Below are 19,103 nucleotides of genomic sequence, written 5' to 3'. Positions count from 1 at the left end.
CCCATGAGAAGCACCTTAATCTCTTCTGAGGCCCAAGCCCCAAAGACCTAAGAGCCTCACCCTAGGCTCCACCCCTCAGAGGCCCTAGCAGCTCACACCTCCATCACCCTGGAGTCAGAGCCTCTAACACATAACCCTTGGGGCACAAATCACACCTAAGCTGTAGCAAGCATGTCTTGCTTGATGTCTATACTTAGAATAACAACTTTATCATCTTAGTCTGACCATTCCGTCAGTCTCCACTGATCATGTTTCTCTCTGGTGTACGTCTCATTTTCTTGTTTCTTCTTATGTCAAATAATTTGGGCTCACCTCCTGGACACCGTGGAGACACACTGCAGAGATTCAGGGTTCTGCTGTAGTCTCTGAAGACCTAGAATCGTGTTGCTGCTTTTCTATTAGGCAGCCGAGCTGAGTTTCTTGAAGTCGTGGTAACACATGTGTGATTCCAGGGTGAGCCAGAGATTTGGGAGAAATTAGACACAGAATATGAGGGCTCCCTATCTCTGAGTATTGCTTTTCCAGGATTCCCTACTCACTCTCTAGTAGTTGTGGTTACCCCAAACCTGCCCCTGCTTCAGAAAGTCAATAAGGCAGTAGGTGGCTTGGTAAGTCAGTAGGACTAAATGTTCTGAGTTGCAGCTCTGCTGCATGAAGCCTTTCCTCCATCTAAATCATGAAACAGGAAAATTACACAGTGCTGTTCCCTATTTCCAAGAGTCTGCTGCTTCTGGTCATCCTCCCCACCCTTCAGGTAGCTGTTTTTTGCATTTTCTCCATAGTTCACATTCGTCTTCGTACACATAATCATTAACAGGACAGCAGCTCCTGAGCCAATACTGGACTAGGAATCCCCAGCGCCACAGTTGTGGAGACAGAAACTGTGACCATGGACCCAATAATGAATCAGAACAATGCAGACGACTTTGCCAAGGGGTTCAGAAGTGGTGCTTCCCAGCTTTCTCTAAGCATCTACCTATGGTTCCATCACTCCCCAACCTCCCTAAGCTCGTGGTGCCTCCAAACCACAAAGCTCTGTGTAACCATCTCCCAAGTGAGGGGGGAAAAGCCAAGGGGTGGGGGACAGACAGACAGACACCCTAGGATATTCAGAAACAACCCCAAAAAGAATCTCTAACCTCATTAACCTTGAAATCCCGCAGAGTTAAGAGAAGTCCCGGCACGCAGACTGACATTCCGAATGCCATTTGGGTCAAAAATCAGATTGCTGGTCTTGTAACTTTCCATTTACCTGGCAGCTCCTCAATACAAGTCAGCAGGGCAGAAAGTCAACGGGGAGGTCTGCAGGCTCCGTAATCCCAGAGTGTGTAAATCTCCCTTGAGGAGCTCTCCCTCAGGAAACAGAAATTCTCCTGCCAGCAATTCATTGAAACCGAATGACTCCTTCTGGTTTTCTATTGGTCCACTGTATTAATTACAACCACCTCAAAATCTTCCTAACAGGCCTATTACTCTACAGTAATTACATCTTAAGTCAACCACAATTGGGAAGGATTATGTGCATGTAATTCTCTGACTTCTCTGCTGATTATATCTACTGGAGCACTCCTGAAATGCTTTCCATAAAATTTGGCCCATTGCTCCCCTGCCACATTGTGATTAAGGGAGACTAGCTTGTTCCCCAGGAGCAACCTCGAGCCAGACTTGTGCCTGAAATAATAACAACTGGTAGTAACAACCTGGATTCTTCCCTGAGGTCTCGAAGGGCTGCTCCTGTCCCAATTACAGGCTGCAGAAAGGAGCCTGCGGGACAGGGACGGTCTCGGGTCCGTTACTGGAGCAGCTATTTCGCTGGGCTCCAGGTAGGGGTGCATGGGGTTCACGTTGGATGCAGACGCCGTCCTTGTGTTCTCCCAGCGTGCCCCCTGCATCCGTCTGCATTCCACAAGCAGGGCCACCAGCATGTGTCCCCAAGGAACAAAAGCGATTCAGATAATGATGAGGTCCGGATGTGAGTCAGCGGGGGTCAGACCCTCGGAAGAGAAGGACCACTAATTGGCCTGAACAATGGAAGGACAGTTGCCACTTGCTCTGGCGGCTGAGCCTGGCTGCACTAATGAGGGCTCTGTGCTGTGTGCTGGCCACGTGGCCGGCCGAACTCTGACACCCCGTGCCGGCCCTGCCTGCTGCCTCCAGCGGGGAGGGTGCTGAGCAGGTGGAAGACCCCACCGCTGCTCCGGGCAGGTCGGACACAAGCCTGACACCCAGCGAGCGTCCATCCCCACTCAGATCCGGGCCTGCAAGGTCAGTGCCCACACAGCCAGTTTCTTTGAAGGCTCCACTCAGTCTCACAGCAGCAATTTGTCTGCTCTCTGATGTCGCTGGCCGATGCGCCCTAATGAGAGGTGCCGGGAGTCAGGGCTCCACTGGCTGGACTTGGAAGGAGATCACATGGCCTGAGACGTGTGAGCTTCTAATGGGAAGCGAAGGTGCGAAGCTAGGATGGTCCCAGAGAGAACATAAAGCTCCATGTGCCGAGGACATGAGGACAAGCCAGCGACACCCGCTTTCCCGCCCTGGGCCGCCTGCTCTGCCAGTCTCACGAGCACACTCTTGGCTGTCTCGGTTCCGCCCAGAGCTCACTCACTCCAGCACTCTCTAAGGTGTTCCTGGGGCCCAGGGGGATGGGCAGGCTCTGGGCCCCCGCACCCTGGTGAGCTTCTCCGGAGTCCACATTCCAGTGGAAAGAAAGAAGGGACAGGCAGGAACCGACTGCGCAACTGCTCAGCCCTGAGATCGGCAGTCGGCAGTCGGCAGGGCCCTTTGCCGAACACCGCCAGCTCCCCATTTTCTGAACACATGACACGGTGGCCCCGCCAGGCCCCGAGGTTGGGTGGAGCCAGGTGACAGTTCGATGCTATTTCATGGTGAGTGCCGGTCTATTTCCTTCTGCCTCAGCTCACAGCCCCTAGCAGGAGAATCTCAGTGCTCTCCGGCCCCTCCAGCAGGTGAGAGGCGAGAATCAATATGACAGCTGCTTTGCCCAGACTCCCAGCCACCAGCGAAGTCCTTGCCAACTCACGACGAAGCCTGGCTGGGAAGTGAGCAGCCTCCTGTTCGCCCCGGTACGCCATGGTGACACCTGCCTTGGCTACAACCTGTCTTCTCAGCCCAAGTCCTGAATGCCTGTGACGGAGTCCTTACCAGAAGCCACACACAGTTTCCTCGTTAGGTCGTAGTTTTTCTAAGAAGTCGGACTCCTAACCTGATCGGTAACACTCTGGAAATCAATCAAAGGAGAGCAGCTAAAGTCCCTTTAGGTAAAGAGATGGAGGGGCCCCTGGCTCAGAAGGAGATGGCGGAGCTTAATAGAGACCGAAGTGGCAAGCAAGGCCACCAGCCACTGGTCAGGATACTGCCGCTGCCTGAGGTCCAGCAGGAACTCCAAGCATCCCTGGCTCAGCATGCTGCTTGGTCCCAGAGTGTCCGAAACCCCCAGGATAGACAGTGCCTAGGACACCTACAGGGGTGAGATGGTGCCCGCAGGGGAGTGCACAGACCTTGTCATAAGGACTGAATGGAGTCAGCCGGAAATATTCCTCCAGCTGCCAGCCTCCCACTCAGCCAATGACAGTACAGAAAACTACAGGCTCCTGTAAGGTCCCAGGACCAAGAGCAGCCCTCGGTCAAGATCGGGGCTCGGGCTGTAGCTGAGTGGGAAGGCACTTGCCCGGCATGCAAAGGGCCCTGGGTTCAATGCCTACAAGAGGAAAGCGGGGAAGGAGGGAGGGGCAGAGAGACAGACAGCGAGAGGAGGAAAAAGCGGGAGAGGGAGGGAGGAAAGAAAAGAGGGAAGGAGGGAAGAAGGTCTGACAGTATGACTCTCCAATCGATTTGGGAAGTACGTCCAAGGCCAGCCCCAAAGTGCTTGCCCCCAAGACAGACAGTCAAAGGGCAGCTTGGCCAAGTGCCCCGGGGAGGTGGACAGCAGGAAGACAGCAGGTTCAAGGCAGCCCAGGCAGGGTTAGAGGAGAACCGACCTTCAAGAGGAAGCCAGCGAGACAAGTGGATCCATGGGTTTGTTTCATCAAGCGCATCAGAGCTTTTAAACAGCCTCACTGTGCGGCTCAGAACAGAGCCTCATCAGGGCCAGCGGGCTAATCAGGGAGGCGTGACCTGAATGCGCTGCGTGTAACACAGCCAACACGGAGTCGGTGTACCGCTCTCAGCACAACGCGAGTCTGTGCTGAGACGGCAGAGAGAGGGAGGTGCAGAGGACGTCGAAGGTCTGACTGGTGTCTGAGGATGGGGGCAGAGAGGGGACAGCCGAGCCGATGGGCAGGGCAGAGGGAACCACAACACAGACAGCCGGCCTCACACCAATGGCCCAGGGCACACGCCAGCCGTCAGCTCCGTATCGGGTTGGTCTGATTTAAGCTTCTACTACTTAGGGGGGAAAAAAACCTTTTGATATACTAATGTGAGAGATTAAAGTCTGTCATGAGGGAGAGATGCAGTATTTCATGATACACAGTGGCGTTATTTTCCTTGCCTCGTGATTTCCTCGGGGGCGACTCACACTGGCATCTGACTGTACTTCAGCGGGCGGATGGGGTGAGAGAGGCAGAGCCATAAATCTTCATCAAGTGCCGCGCAGCTTCCTTTCTGGATCCGTAGTACTTTCTTCCACAGGTGGCCTAATCCTTCCAGAAGATGGACCCAAATGCAGCGTGCCCTCTCGGAAAAGGCTACATTCCAAGCCACGGCTCATGTGAGATCCACTTATTTCTTTTGCAGAGACCGGAGCTCAGTGGCTGGCATCGCACTGTGGTTCACCCAAGTGCAGAGCCCACAGAGGCCAGGGACACTCCTGCTGCATCCTGGCCCGGCCTCCATCCCCCTCCGAGAGTCCCAGCAGCCTCCCAGCTTCAGATGTGCAGGGGCATCCTTCAATCGGCCACCGGTAAAGTATGGAGCCTTAAAAGGGACTTTATACAAAAAGACCCAACATAGTCAAGAACTGAGGCCAAAAGAAAGCTCCCCTCTTTCTAGCCTGACATCATCGGAACACCCAACGCCAGGGCACACGGAGTGCTGGGGACATCTGTCCTCGCCGCCAGTGTCCCCGGCAGGAAGCTGGTGCCAGGAAGAGCAGAGCAAGCCCAGGCATCCTGCCCGCTGCTGACAATGAAGCCCGCCACCATCACGCTGTCGCCTGGCCCTATGAGGGAGCAGGATTCTGCTTGCACTGGTGTCAGGGAACTGAGCCGAATGAAGGCACCGTGGCAGAGGTGCAGGCAGCAATGGGGGAGCCACCAGGGCACTGAGGACCCAGAGGAGCCCTGGCAAAGCAGTCACCACCCTGAGCTTGAAGGCCACCAGGCAGACATGGGGTTGTCACCGGTGTCCAGGGGGAGGGACACCTCTGCTTCAGGGACGGGCTCTGGTGTCCACCACACGCAGGCTCCCCTGGATGCCCGAGCGCCTCCTGGCTGCAGGATGGTGCAGTCGGCAGTGGGTGTGCACATCTCCATAGGTTCACGTCCAGCCCCCTCCATGACTGCTGCCCTCCGGAGCCAGGGTCTGTCTCTGCTTCACACCCCAACTGTGCCCTGGCCCTGGCACAGTGTCGAGCACGCTGCAGGGGCCCGATGGGAGTCTGGAATGGAGGAGCGGACCCCTGACTTGATTCTTTCACAGGATTGACAGTAACGAGTCCCAGGAAGCCAGCAGGCTGGCCATGGCAGCTGTCCCACCCCCGCACAATAACACAAGCTTGTGCTGCACGCCAGCAGGGTGACCTTGGGTGCTGTGTGACCCTGGGCAGTCACTTGACTTCTCTTAGCCTTGGCTTTCCCAACCATACATGAAGACGCTGAATGTCTGGCTTCTCAGGCTCTGTCCAGCTCTAACCACCCGACTTTTCCCGATCCATCTGTCAGTGATAAAATCTGAGAGTGGGTGACAAGAAAGCCAGAGAAATGAAAGGATCGGTGTACCTGAGAAGGGCACTGCTGGCTGCGAGTGTACTGCGCTAAGGCAAAGCTTCTCTGGGGACTAATGTGGAGGAGGAGGGAGGAGAGGGAGGGAGGTGTGGATTGGTCCACACAAGCACTCTCTTATCTGGGAGAAAAAGCATTCTCAGTTCAGCCTTGCTTCTCACACTAAGATCTCCTGAAGAGGCTGGAATATCATCTACAAATGACGGCAGTTTGGGTGCTTCTGGCCTAATGCATATCAGTGAGTTCTCACCACACAGGAAAGCATCCCCAAGCCCTGGCGGCTTGTCTTCCCTCAGCTGTCCCACGCTTCTCCAGAAGGCTCTAAGGGCTCATCCACGTCCAGAAAAGAACTGCTCAGTTCAGCCCAAGTTGCAGTCCAGACAATTATATGTCAAGTGACTGGCTGTTGTCGCAGACTATTTTAATCTGGGGTGAGTTGTTCCACAGCCAAAGCGGACACCGAATCTTCCTAACTCACTTCCTTTGCGTGTCTCACTGCCAAAGCCAGGCTCACAGTTCAGTGTCACTGCTGCAAGGCCGGGGCCCTGTCTTGTCTTTCCCTAACCTTGGATTCCTGATACACGAAATGTTTTTTTAGGGGACCACGCTGCCTATCAAGTTAAGAAAGTTTCTTTCTATTTATACTTTGCGAAGTGTTTTTACATAAATTAAGAGCTACAATAGAGACTGTTTCACTCTTGAAGCACTGAGCAGTCCTTTCCAGACAAATGGAGAACTTCCAGGCGGCCACTCTGGGAGGACTGGGACCGGCTGGGAGGGACAGGCGACACGGAGGAGCCCTTGGGACCATAAGGCAGAGAGCGAGTGATGAGTAGTAAAGGCATGAACCCAAGCCGACCAGAGTTCAAGGGAAAACGTGAGGTTGGTTTCAAAGGAGAAAAAGCAGGAGATAAGAAAGCAGCATTGAACTGAGATCAGAGCAGAGATGAGATGCAGCAGAAAGGAAGAAACCAGCAAATCACACCTGGTGGGCGCCACCAGGGCCACATGTGCCCTTCAAATTTCCCAGCCTCCCATGAAGCTGTGTCACTGCCCACTGGCCAGTGAGGTGGGGGAAGCAGCATGAGCCACTTCCAGTCCTGGCCTTTGGAAATCGCCTGTGAGTGCTTCCAGGGTTTCCATGGAAACCCAAGGGTGGCATAGCAACAGGCATCGCCTCCAGATGACATAGGCAGAGGACAGAAGTGGCCAGGGTCCCTCATTACGACTTGGATTTGTGTGCACCTACTTGGATGGAGCCCAGAAACTCCATCCAAACCTCATTAGACCGTGTTAGGCTGCTAAGATAGAGGATTATTTGTCACAGCCACTAACATGAATGCCCTTACTAAGACAAAGAGCCGTAGGGGGCAGGTAGACTTCAAAGAGTACAGTGACATCCTGGGGACTCCTTAGTGATGAGATGCTCTGGGCTTTACCCACTGGCCTGGAATTCCGGCCTTGCACTTCCCGCTCTCAAAGACAGCCTTCCTCCTTGGCACTTGGGAAGAAAGAGCCTTCGTGCTTTTCCTGTGAATGTAAAAAACCAACATCCACAACAGCTGTTACTAGCAGAGTCATGAAGAACAGACTGCGTGGAACTTCAGAGCAAAAGGAGAAGACAGAGCTTCCACCACCACAGGAAGCCGCCCACAGGGCCTGAACGAAACCACTGCTACTCAGGACCACACCTGTTTTACGGGGGGTTTGTCGTTATCGCTTCCCCCTCGGCCCCTGAACTTCAGCTGGGAGAGGAACACCAGCTCAACTTCCATCAGCAATGGTCCACCACAAAGCAAGACGGGGACTAAACCCAGTGAAGACGCTGAGCCAGCCAAAACCAACTTAGGGCAGCCTGAAGCACACTGTTCTCCTGGCTGTGGGAAAGACCAAGGCCACAAGGACTGACCCCTCAAAGGGTCCTTACGCCTGAAAGTGTCGTGTGTAAGTAATGCTCTGGGGCAGTGGTGCCACACCTATGGCACACGTGTTATCTGTTTTTCTTTTAAGACAAAAGATGTTAATGCATGAGTTGTTTTTCCTAAACTAAAACCTCGGTATTCAGATTGAATTGCAATGTTGGCACTTAGCGATAAGTAAGTGGGTTTGGGGTGTTGGTTTGGGCTCTTGTCTCTAAAAGGTTTGACCTCGCTGCTCTGGGGCTGACAGTTCAAGAGCGATGGTGACGGCCTCTTGAGACCGATATCCATGCTCAAAGCCTACAAACACAATTCCAAAGCACACTGAGAGCCCTTCTGACCCAGAATTTTTCATATCTGGAGCTGATGTGAGGTTATGTAAGGCTAAGCACCTTGTTCTGCTAAAATCTCAAAAATGTGTTTCGAAGTCAAACTATCCTGACTCCTGCAAGGCCACACAGCCAGCGAACGGCAGAGTCAAGACTGAATCCCAGGCGTTCAACACTACAGCGTGACTCCTAACCACACGGTGTGACACAATGTAGCAATGCGCTCAGAGTGTAACACACCCTACTATCACACACTGACTGCAGAAAACGGGGAAAGCACACTATCATGTGGGGTTCATACCCACACCCTCTTCATGGAGAAATCATCCTACTTGTCCTTCTAGCAGGTTCTTATCGCTCGTATGTATTTATTTTACCCAGGCAGGACTCAAGACTTAGAGGACTGAAGCCTAGCACAGATAGAAGTAATATCCCAGGGCCAGGGATTTAGCTCAGTGGTTTCGCTGCCTGCTGCGCAAGCGCAAGGACCCGAGTTTGATCCCCGGTACCAAAAACAAAAAGAAGAAGAAGAAATATCCCTAAAGAATCCCACACCACCCATAACGGTCCTCACACACACACACACACACACACACACACACACATACACACACACACAATTTCATTAGTTCTAGGCAATTCTAACATTCTTTCCAATGCTTAAACCACATGACTACCAGATTATGTAGTTCAATGCTAGTTGGAAAAGGAAAAGGGAAGGGAAGGATAGGAAAAGGAGGAAATGGAAGACAAGGAAAGGAAAAAGAAAAGACAAAGACTGCAAGGTTGAGTGGTAGGGAAGCTCAGTGGGACCCTCCCCGGGAGTGGGTGGGCCAAGAGGCCACTGGCCACTGGGGTCTTCACCTTCAGCCCCAGCTGCCTAACTCCGTCACATCTGAAAACTCAGAGCCCAAAACTTCCAGAACTCATACCCCGAGTTGCTAACTTGGTATATCAAACTGCAGTCATGCCATGGGGCTCCAAACAGATCTCAGGTGCAGTTTTGAGCAATGCTAAAGTAAAGCAATTCAATGTGACAATGACTCACTGAGTATCCCTGAGCGCCAAGCCCTGGGCATGGCATACAAGGTAAAGAGGAATCAGACCCAGTTCCGGCACTCACAAGGGTCACAAAGAAGTGGGGGGAGCTCACCCCAGCTGACTATATTACAGCGGGCTGGGATTTCTAATGGTGCTAATAACATGCAGGCAGCACACAGAGCTCAGAAATTAATGCTGCTGGGTGGGATCGCCAGAACCCAGGAGTTCCAGACCAGCCTGGGCAACACAGCAAGACCCAAAGGTGAAGGGGGAGTGGGAGGAAGGGACAGAAGGGAAAGATATGAGAAAAGAAGGGGAAACAAAGTTTTTGTAAATAGGGACGGGTGGAGGAGTGGAAGGGAGGGAAGAGGAATGGGGAAAAAACAAGAACCAAGATACATCATGTACAGGTACAAATACCCAATGATGAATGTGATCATAATATATACCTAAAATGTACCAAAAAACTTAATGAATAATTTTTAAAAAGAGAGAGAGAGGGAGAAAGGGAGAGAACAAGTAGAACATTGCCAAGGAGGGAAAGGGAAGGACTATGCACCAGGCCAACGTGAATAATTTTACTCCCCACTTTGCAGAAGTCAAAAATATGACCATGCAGTGAAAACAGAAGCCATTGTATAGAGAGCTCAAGCCAGAGGGAGCCACCTCTTGGCGAATACAGATTAGGATGTGCTGACTTATAGCCCTGCTCAACTGCAGATGACAAAGGACAGAATTCCCCAGTTGAAAATCAAGGAGGTGCAGAAGGACAAAGACTGCATGTTCTCCCTCATATGTGGGATCTAAAAAGAGTTCATCCTGCAGGGCAAGAGAGTGGAGCAGTCACTACTGCAGGCTAGGAAAAGTGGGAAGGAGGAGAAACAGGAGGATGAGAGGGGCCTGGATGGGAACTGAGCACAGTCAGAAAGAGGGAGTTCTAGTGGCCTACAGCACGGTGCACCAACTGCAGTTTATGACAATTCGTTTTCTAAAGAACTCAAAGAGAGTCCATAGACTCCAAGTACAAAGAAATGATAAACATCTAAGGAGATGGAAATGTTAATTACCCTCATTTGATCATTCCACACTATATATGTGTAACAAATCATCCACTCTACTCTGTATACACAATTACATGCCAATTAAAAATATCTTTCTTAAATTAAGGACTTGCTAACAAGGAAAGAAGATATGCATGCAGAGAGGCCTGAACTTAACAATGTCCTTGTCACACAGTCTTCTTATAGAATGTAGGGAGGATTTGGGGCAGGGTGGAGAAGGCACTTGGGGTCTGCTCCCTTGTAGCTGGCTTCCTGGAGGGGGTTCCTCATAGACTTGGACTGCGGCAGGAATGTTCACATCAGGGATGATTCCTCCCTCCCACACATGGCCGGAACTGATTGGACCAAGCAACTTCTAACCCATGGGAGGCCAACTCATTGGCTGACAGAGAGGCATCTGGAGACGCAGAAAGTTTGAGAAATGAGCAGTATCAAGGCCACCCCTACAGTGAGTTTCCAGGGGTTCCCTCCTGTAGAAAGTCCTTCAGCGGTGGTCCTCCAAGGCCTGCTCATCCACGGGACTCCTGGATTTCATAATCAATTTAGGTCCTGACAATAAGTCCCCCTCCGTGCTCGTTCCTGGGTTTTGTTGTCCAGGCAACACACTTTTGTCTAGTCCAAGATCAAAATTTCACCCAGACCCCAGCTAAAAGGAAGATATACCACATGATCTGTTGTTTCTCTTTGCAAAAAACAATTCGTCCAATTAGCAGGACCAAAAGCTTTTGATCTACACTTTAAAAGGAAGCCAATTAAAAAACCCAAAATGCCCAGATAAACGTACTTGAACCTTACCCCCAAGATCTCAAAAGTTAATCAAAATTAGGCCCAACATCAAAAATAACAATTTTGCCTCAGAGTGGAAAAAGAAAAGATTTAGGTTCTTGTTGTGGAGAAAGGGGATCAAAGGGGTTCTCTTGAGAAAGAAAAATCGCAGGGTGGAATACTTAGTCCCCTAGCCAAGGGGTTCTCCCCACTAAGGAAAAGGCAGCTCACGGCAGAGGGGATCACTGCTGTAAATCAGTGTAATTGTGTGACTTGGCTGTCCGCATGGCTGTTTTCTTCCAATAAATTTTGTAAATTACGATAAGATCAGTCCCGAGTTTGAGTCTTTTCATAATCTGTTCAGACACTTTTAGGTGGAAGTGAAATATATTATACTCTTTAAAAGGGGGGATATATATTTAGGTTGGATTCAAACACCCGTGAGAAGTCAGATGTGCAGCTGATGAGGACATAAATTACCATTTGCGGGGCTTGAGGGGAGGCAGGCTCTGAAGAGTGGCGGTAAATCAGAGCCGCAGAGGCGTGGCCCAGAGCCTGGTGGGAAGCACTGGGCATCTCACGTGAGGTGCACCAGCAGCCGCGTCCACCAGCAACTGCAGGTCCAGCTGGGGACGAAGCTTTGTGGGCTGATGATGTCTGTGCCTCAACAGGCCCCGCTTGCTTCCAGATCCATCCTGGGTGGCGTTCAGGCCTGAGCACTACCGCATCTGCTGTTACCTGTAAAAGCCAATCTTGGAAACAGTACAGGAGTTTCTCAAAAAGTTTAACAAGAGCCAGGCATGGTGGCGCACGCCTGTAGTCCCAGCTCTCAGGAGGCTGAGGCAGAAGCATCACTGTGAGTTCAAAGTGAGCCAGAATAGGTAGTGAGATCACCTCAAAACATCATGGATGCAGGCTGGCAGTCAGAGGCGGCACAACATTCATGTACCAAATGTCACTGAACTGCTCAGAACAAAAAATGGTTCATTTTATCTTAGGTAAATTTCACCTCCATAAAAAATAATTTCCCTTACCAAAAAAAAAGTCAATCTTTCTCATTTTCATAATACACAGGTTCCCACTAGCAGAGCAAATGTTTCATGGATACCTCTGGTTCACCCTCACACTTTACACCTGGCACGGGTGTTTTAATTACAAGGCAGAAAAGTGGGCAAGGACGCTTCAGCTCTCAGGGACAGTGACAACAGCGCTAATTCCGAAGGCATCTTTATGCTCAGGACAAGTAACAGCGACCCTGAGAAAGGCAACCAATGTCTCCAGTGCCTCCATGGTGTTCCAGAGATGAAAGTGGACAAGCTCACTTCTCCCATCACCCAGAAAGGGGCGGGAAGAACTCACTCGCTTCTCCACTTCCCCTCTTAGGCCGACTGCTCTCTGGAGTAAACATCACTTGAATAAATTCCGATATGTATTTTAATCAGATAAAACACCATTGGTGACAATGGCGATGACAATGCTCAAGAAGCTAGCCTGAGCTATAGCTACTGCCCATGAACTGCTGCAGGAGACAGGCACTGTGTTGCCGCGTTCCTCCCCCATACACACCTCCACTCCAACTTTCCTCAAACATGTCACCTGGGGAGGGAACATCCACTGCACCACCCGCCCCTCCTGTCACAGATCTAACCTTGCACTCCATCCCTGTGGTTCCGGTGGGGCTGCCTCTGCATCCCTCTGCCCAGGTGTGGCCAACAGCAGCCCTGACCCCACCTCTGGAACACTGCTTGGGGCCCATGGGAACAGGCACATTTCCAGGGGGCTGTCTCAAGGCTAGAAGGTGATTCTGAAGCTAAGGGCAGCCCTCTGCCATGCCTGGGGGAGAGCCCACCTCGAGGCAGCACCAGCCCAAGATCAGCAGCACCCAGGGGCTGACAGAGCATGGGTCCTGAGAGCAACCCTGGGTGCTCCTGGATCTGGACATGCCTGCAGTCCACCCTCTCCTGCACATGTCAGACCCACCAGCCAGTCATTCTTCTCTGTGCTGAGGTTGGCTTCAACTGAGTCTGCTGTTAGCTTCAGAAGAATCTAGGTGGAAAAACTAGACATTAGCAACCCAAATGGTGATATAAAGAAAGTACTCAATATTTGTGTTTTTAAAAAATAATCTAATACTACTGTTTCACTGTTGCAAGAAGAGAGCCTGGCTCTCTGTTTAGTTACTCAGGTCAGAAGATAGAAAACAGTGAGGGATGCTTCTGCTGTGCTGGGGCAAAGAGGTCTCTTAGGGAATTGAAAGAAAAATCCCTTTCATGAGAAAGTTACAAATTAGCCCCATCTCGTGTGTCTGTCAGTCTCCTCGCCAGGCTGGGGTCCAGCGAGAGCTGGAAGAGCCTCTGGACCCTCACGCTGGCACCTTCGGAAGCGTCGGGGCAGCGGCTTCCGGCTCCTGGGACTTCCGGAAGTGTCAAGCCAGCCGCTTCCGGCTCCTGGTGAGGCGTGTCCCGCGAAATGAATATCCGCACCAGGTTCTCGGGGGAAGACTCGCTGACCAAGACCCCAGCCTTGGCAGGGACCCTGGGCCCCCTGTGACCCCGGGGTCTGGGTCTGCCACACCTGCATTTTCAGAGAGACATGAGCTCGGGCCTTTTCATGACAACCTTCTTTTGTTACTTCTTTTTGCTCGCTCTTCAATACTTCCTGGAGACACCTCTGGGTCACAGCTCACGAAACCAAGGCTGCAGCACCGGAGCGGGGAGCGGGAAGCGGACACCCAGACTCCACTTGGGACTGGGTGTGAGTGACCATGAGCTCCCAAGATGCAGACACCAAAATGGATCCTTGCACATGAACATCAGGTGAAAGACCCAGAGCAGGATTGGGCGGGGAGAGACTCAGACCTCAGTGCAGAGCCACAATTATCTCCCCAGGAGCAAATATGTGCAAGAGCCATGTGCTGCTGGCAGAAAGGGGCAGGGCCCAGGTCCCTACTGACCACAGTCACAGGCCAGGGCTGCCGAAGGTTGTGGCCTTGGCTCTGCTCAGCAGCAGAGACAGTGACAGTGGAGGCTATAGGTGCATGGGGACTCCAGCTACAACCAGCAAAGCAACTGCTGACCTGCATGTGGCTCTTGAAAATGACACCATAAGCCACATGTCTACACTGACACCGTGGCTGCTTCCCAGCTTTAAGTGGCATCCCCAGAGCAGCTCTGTCCCCACAGCACCCCCTGAGATCCTGGCAGGGATCCTGGAGAAGGCTTGTGCTCCAGGCTTGGGGAACAATGCACTCTCCCCCATTCTAGCACAAAGCACACAGCTCTCACAGAAACAAGAGAAGGGATGCTTGCATTTTACAGCTGAACACATGCAACCACTGGGCAGATGTTCCAATAAGCAGCTTCATTTGTAGGCATTCTGCTCACCAGCACAAGATTAAGTACACAAGAGTGGAAGCTGGAGACCTGTATTCTAGTGGAGACTCTGGCCAGCTTCATAGGACTTTGTAGGACTCATGGGACCCCATAGGACCTCGTTCTTCAGGACCACACACCTATGTCACTCTCAAGGCAGCAGTGCCAGGAACAGTTAAACATTTATCAGTAGAGATTGTCATAGTTTATATCTAGATGTCCCCCTAAAGCCTCATGCATTCATAGGTGGGGCTTTTGGGAGCAACTGGACCATGGGTGTGTGACATTGGATCATGGGTGTGTGATACTAGATCACAGATTTGTGATACTGGATCATGGGTGTGTGACACTGGATTAGTCCAGCAACTGGTTTAGCACAGTTCTAGGTGTGGCTGAATGGATTTACTGGAGAGGGAAAACCCACCCTGGGGATGGGTGGCACCAACCAATAAGCATGCAGCCTGGATGGAATAAAAGGGAAAGAAAGAAGGCAGCTGTTTCTTGTCTGCTGTGCCATGGACTGTTTCTCCTCTGCCATGCTACCCTGCCTTGGTACCAGCTGACTATGGACTGAAACCTCTACCAACTGTGAGCCAAAATAACTCTCTCTTCCTTTAACTTGTGGGTGTTGAGTATTGTGTCTCAGCAGTGAAAAAGTAACTAAAACAGAGATATCTGTCCAATTGCCATAAACAATATTCATTGGTTACTGGCAGATGCTAGGTCCTAAATATTTGTTGACTAATCATATGAATGAAAATGAGCTTCTTTAGGTTAGAAGAGACAACATCCTTTGTAGCTATGAACAATCACAATCTTGCATTTATAAACAGTGTTTCCCATTACAGGGGCAAAACCTCAACTTAAGAAGCCTTAAGACCCAGGAATCATCTGTAGGAAAAATGGGTGTACCTTGAGACCATAATGTTAAGTAAAATAAATCAGACACACAAACTTAAATGTCGTGTGGTTTCTCTTATATGAGAAACCCAAAATATAAATAAAGAGCAAAATAAAAGATAATAGAAAACATAGAGACAGATCTTTTGCAAATGGAAAGGGTTCAAGACATGGAGCAAAAAAGGACGAAGGAGATGAAAAAATAATTAAGATGTGCTATGTACATGCACCAACCTCCCATGAGGAATGCACTGTAAATATTCACTGCAAACATGTACCAACAAAAATTAAAATTTTTAAAAAGAAACAAGGACAAGGAAATTACATCAATGGAATACATGATATTTACCATATAGGAGAGGCCCACAGCTAATAATTCTCTCAACAAAGAAATGCTGGAAGCTGCCCCTAAGATCAGAAACAAGACAAGGATGGCCTCTCTCCCCACTTCAGCATAGCATTAGAAGCCCTAGAAAGAGCAAGTAGGTGAGAAAAACCAATCAAAGGCATCCATAATTGGAAAGGAAGAAGCAGAATTATTTCTTGTCACAGATGACATGATCATGTAGTTAGAAACCCCCCTCCCCAAAAAAGATTAGAACTCATAAATGAATTCATCAAAGTTGAAAGATACAAAAATCGGCTGTAATTTGATTCACTAACAATGAACAACCTAAAAAGGAAATTAAGAAAACAATCACATTTTCAATAGCATTAAAAAATAATAAAACAGGGCTGAGGATTTAGCTCAGTGATTCCACCACTGGCCTCAAAAGTCCAAAGTCCAGAGTTCAATCCTCAGTACCAAAATAATAATAATAATAATAATAATAATTAAAAAACAGGCAAGGCATGGTGGCACACACTTGTTATCTCACCACTTGGGAGGCTGAGGCAGGAAGATTACTGTGAGTTCAGGGCCAGCCTGAACTACATGTGAAACTCTGTCTCAAAAATTCAAAACCAAACACCAAAATAATAATAATAATAATAATAAAACACTTAGGAATAAATTTAACCGAGATGAAAGACTTGTACACTGAAAACTACAAAGCATGGGTTAAAGAAGTAAAAGATATAAGTGAACAGAAATCCATCCCATGTTCATGGACAGGAAGCTGGCATTGTTAAAATGTCCATGCCACCCAAGCCACCTACAGATTCAACACAGTCCCTATCAAAATCCCAATGGTATTTTTTTAAATAATAGGAAAAAAAGTACTAAGATCCATAGGGAATCTCAGAGGATCCTGAATACCCAAAACAATCTTGAGAAAAGTAAACAAACAGGAGGCCCCACACTTCCTGACTTCAAATCTATTACAAAGATGGCCATAGTAGTGCACACCAAGTCTTAGTTACTTGGGAAACTAAGTCAGGAGGATCTTTTGAGCCCAGGAGTTCAGGGCCACCTGGGCAATATAGCAAGACCTCATCCTAATTTTAAAAATTCACAAAATTGCAGTAATCAAAAAAGTGTGATTCTGACATAAGACAGGGTGTACATGAATGGAACAGAATATACACCACAGAAATAAACCCTCAAATGTACAGACAAATAGTCTCCTCGGAATCTATACACCATGGGGTAAAGCCAGGCTATCCAGCAAAGCTGCAATTCCCAGAATACACATTGGGATTTCCCACATCTGTGTTTTCACTTAAACTGAAACTGTTCTTCCTCCAATCACCACATATCAGAATCTGTTTACATTCAAAAGATGCAACAGATAAACTCTTCAATGTGAGTGACATAAAATACAGCCAAAGTTTAGCAAAACCAGACCTTCACACCTACCAGGATACCTTTAATCAGAATAATGGAAAATGGAAGGTGTGGGTGAAGATATGGAGAAAATGGAACCTTTATACCCTGCTGGGAGAAATGGAAAATGGTACAGCCACTGTAGGAAACAAGTCAGCATTGCCTCAAAAAGTGAAATCTAGAACTACCATATGACTCAGCAACTCTACTGTTAGGTCTACACCCTAAAGAAATGTAAGAATACACCACCCAGAAACTTGTCCGTATTTACAGCAGAATTGTGCATAACAGTATAAAGGTGTAAACAGCCCTCCTGTCCATCAATACAAGGACGGGTAAGCAAAATGTGATCTATCCACACAGAGGAATATTCTTTAGCCATAAGAAGGAATGAAATTCTGATGCAAGCTACAAATGGATGAGTCTTGAAAACATGATGCTAAGGAAAAGAAGCCAGACAGAAAAGGTCACATATTTTAGGATTCATTTATATGAAATATCCAGAATAAGCCAATCTACAGAGACAGAACATGGATTAGGGTTCATCAAGCAATGGATACAAGTGTTCTTATAGAACAGAGGGAGGAAAGGGTTTGGAACTAGAGAAAACTCATACTGGTTCCACAACACTGTAAATGCACAAAAAAACCACCGGATGCTACATTTTTAAATGGTAGATTGCATGGTATGTGAAGTTCATGTAAATAAAAAATATATAAAAAACAAAAACATCTCTTCATCAGCCTGTGGGGAGGACACACAACCCAAATTACCCTGACTGAGCCAAGAATCCCATGTCCTTGCTGTATCCATGGAGACATACAGGGATGGGCATGTGGTCTGGTCCAGTTGTCCCTTGCTCTCTCCTCTCAGAAAAGAAAAAGAAGAAGGAGATGAAGACAAAGAAGAGTGGTGGTGGGAGGGGACCTGATATGGCCTCCAATGCACCCGACCCAGGAACTCTGACTGCAATCCCAGGGGTGGGGCCTGGTGGTAAAGCATGCAGTTAGCATCCTCAAGGTGCTGGTTCAATCCCCAGCACAGCACAAAGAAAGGAAGAAACAACCACACTCCCCCCAGAGCCCTCACTGGCTCCTGTCACAGAGACACCATGACCAGGTGCTGGGTGGAAAATGCTGTGGGTGTCTGTGACAGCTCCAGGCCCAGCACAGGGACTCCAGGTGGTGGAGCCTCTGCAGCCCCGGTCTTCACACTCCAGCATGCCCTTACTATCCCCTCAATTACGAAGAACCTCCTCTTCCACTCCAGTCAGAACCCTGTGAGATGTTCGAGACTCACAAACACTGGCCAGGCCATGAAGCTGTGTGAATCTTGTCAGTTGCTCTGGAGAGCAGAAGGAGGATGGAGAGCCGTGGAAAGCCATCACCCTTGCCTTGGTGCTCTGGGTCCTGGCAACAACTGCCTGAGGACTGAGATTCTCTTCCCCTTCCCCCATGGCAGTGAGGAACAGAGCCACTTCCACCATTCTCTGAGCTGCCTTCTCACAGCCTCTGTCTCCACCCCACATCCCAGTGGTCCCTCACCCTCTCAGCCAGCTCTGCCCGGGCTGCAGCCTAATGGGAAAGATATGTGGAAGTTGTCAGAATCAAAATGGAGTCACTTGTGTAAACCCTGACCAGAACTAAGGTCAACAGAGATGCCCAGTGAGGGGAGGGCTCCTACACATCATGGCCTAATGGTGGTGACCACAGCAGACTCTGCCAGAGCCACCAGCTCACACAGAGGCCACTGCAACCTCAGGCAAACACAGACATCGACAGTGCATCTGCCCAGCTACTGTCTGCCCAAACTTGGACTGATGCCACTTTTGTTATTAATCATGTGCCCAAGGATTGTTGGTTCAAAAGACTTGATGTAATCCTTCTCGTTTTTCTTTAAAGACCTTCCCCTTGCCTCGATCTCTTTGAATATGCCCACAGTTTACTAGAGTTTGAATGTTCCATTATTCCCACTGCAATGTTGTTTCCA

General features: G+C 49.5%; 1 protein-coding gene across 4 annotated transcripts in view; it reads right to left on the bottom strand.

The window, feature by feature from the left end:
- Positions 1-19,103, bottom strand: part of Tmem132b (transmembrane protein 132B) — a 310,198-nt gene that overhangs the window by 127,552 nt on the left and 163,543 nt on the right. The window contains exon 1 of one of the 4 annotated variants that reach the window (XM_087198416.1): positions 4,002-4,068. The exons of the other annotated variants lie outside the window; for them this stretch is intronic. The gene's annotated coding sequence lies outside the window, so the exon portion shown is untranslated. Of the gene's footprint in view, positions 1-4,001; positions 4,069-19,103 lie in introns of those variants that run through there. 4 annotated transcript variants of the gene reach the window in all.

Source organism: Heterocephalus glaber, unplaced genomic scaffold, assembly GCF_053883595.1.
Source record: "Heterocephalus glaber isolate CG9 unplaced genomic scaffold, H.glaber_assembly_v1.0 deba00001687, whole genome shotgun sequence".
NCBI classification, from domain to species: Eukaryota; Metazoa; Chordata; class Mammalia; order Rodentia; family Bathyergidae; genus Heterocephalus; species Heterocephalus glaber.
The sequence above is the reverse complement of the archived record's forward strand: the minus strand, read 5'-3'. Positions and strand labels throughout refer to the sequence as shown.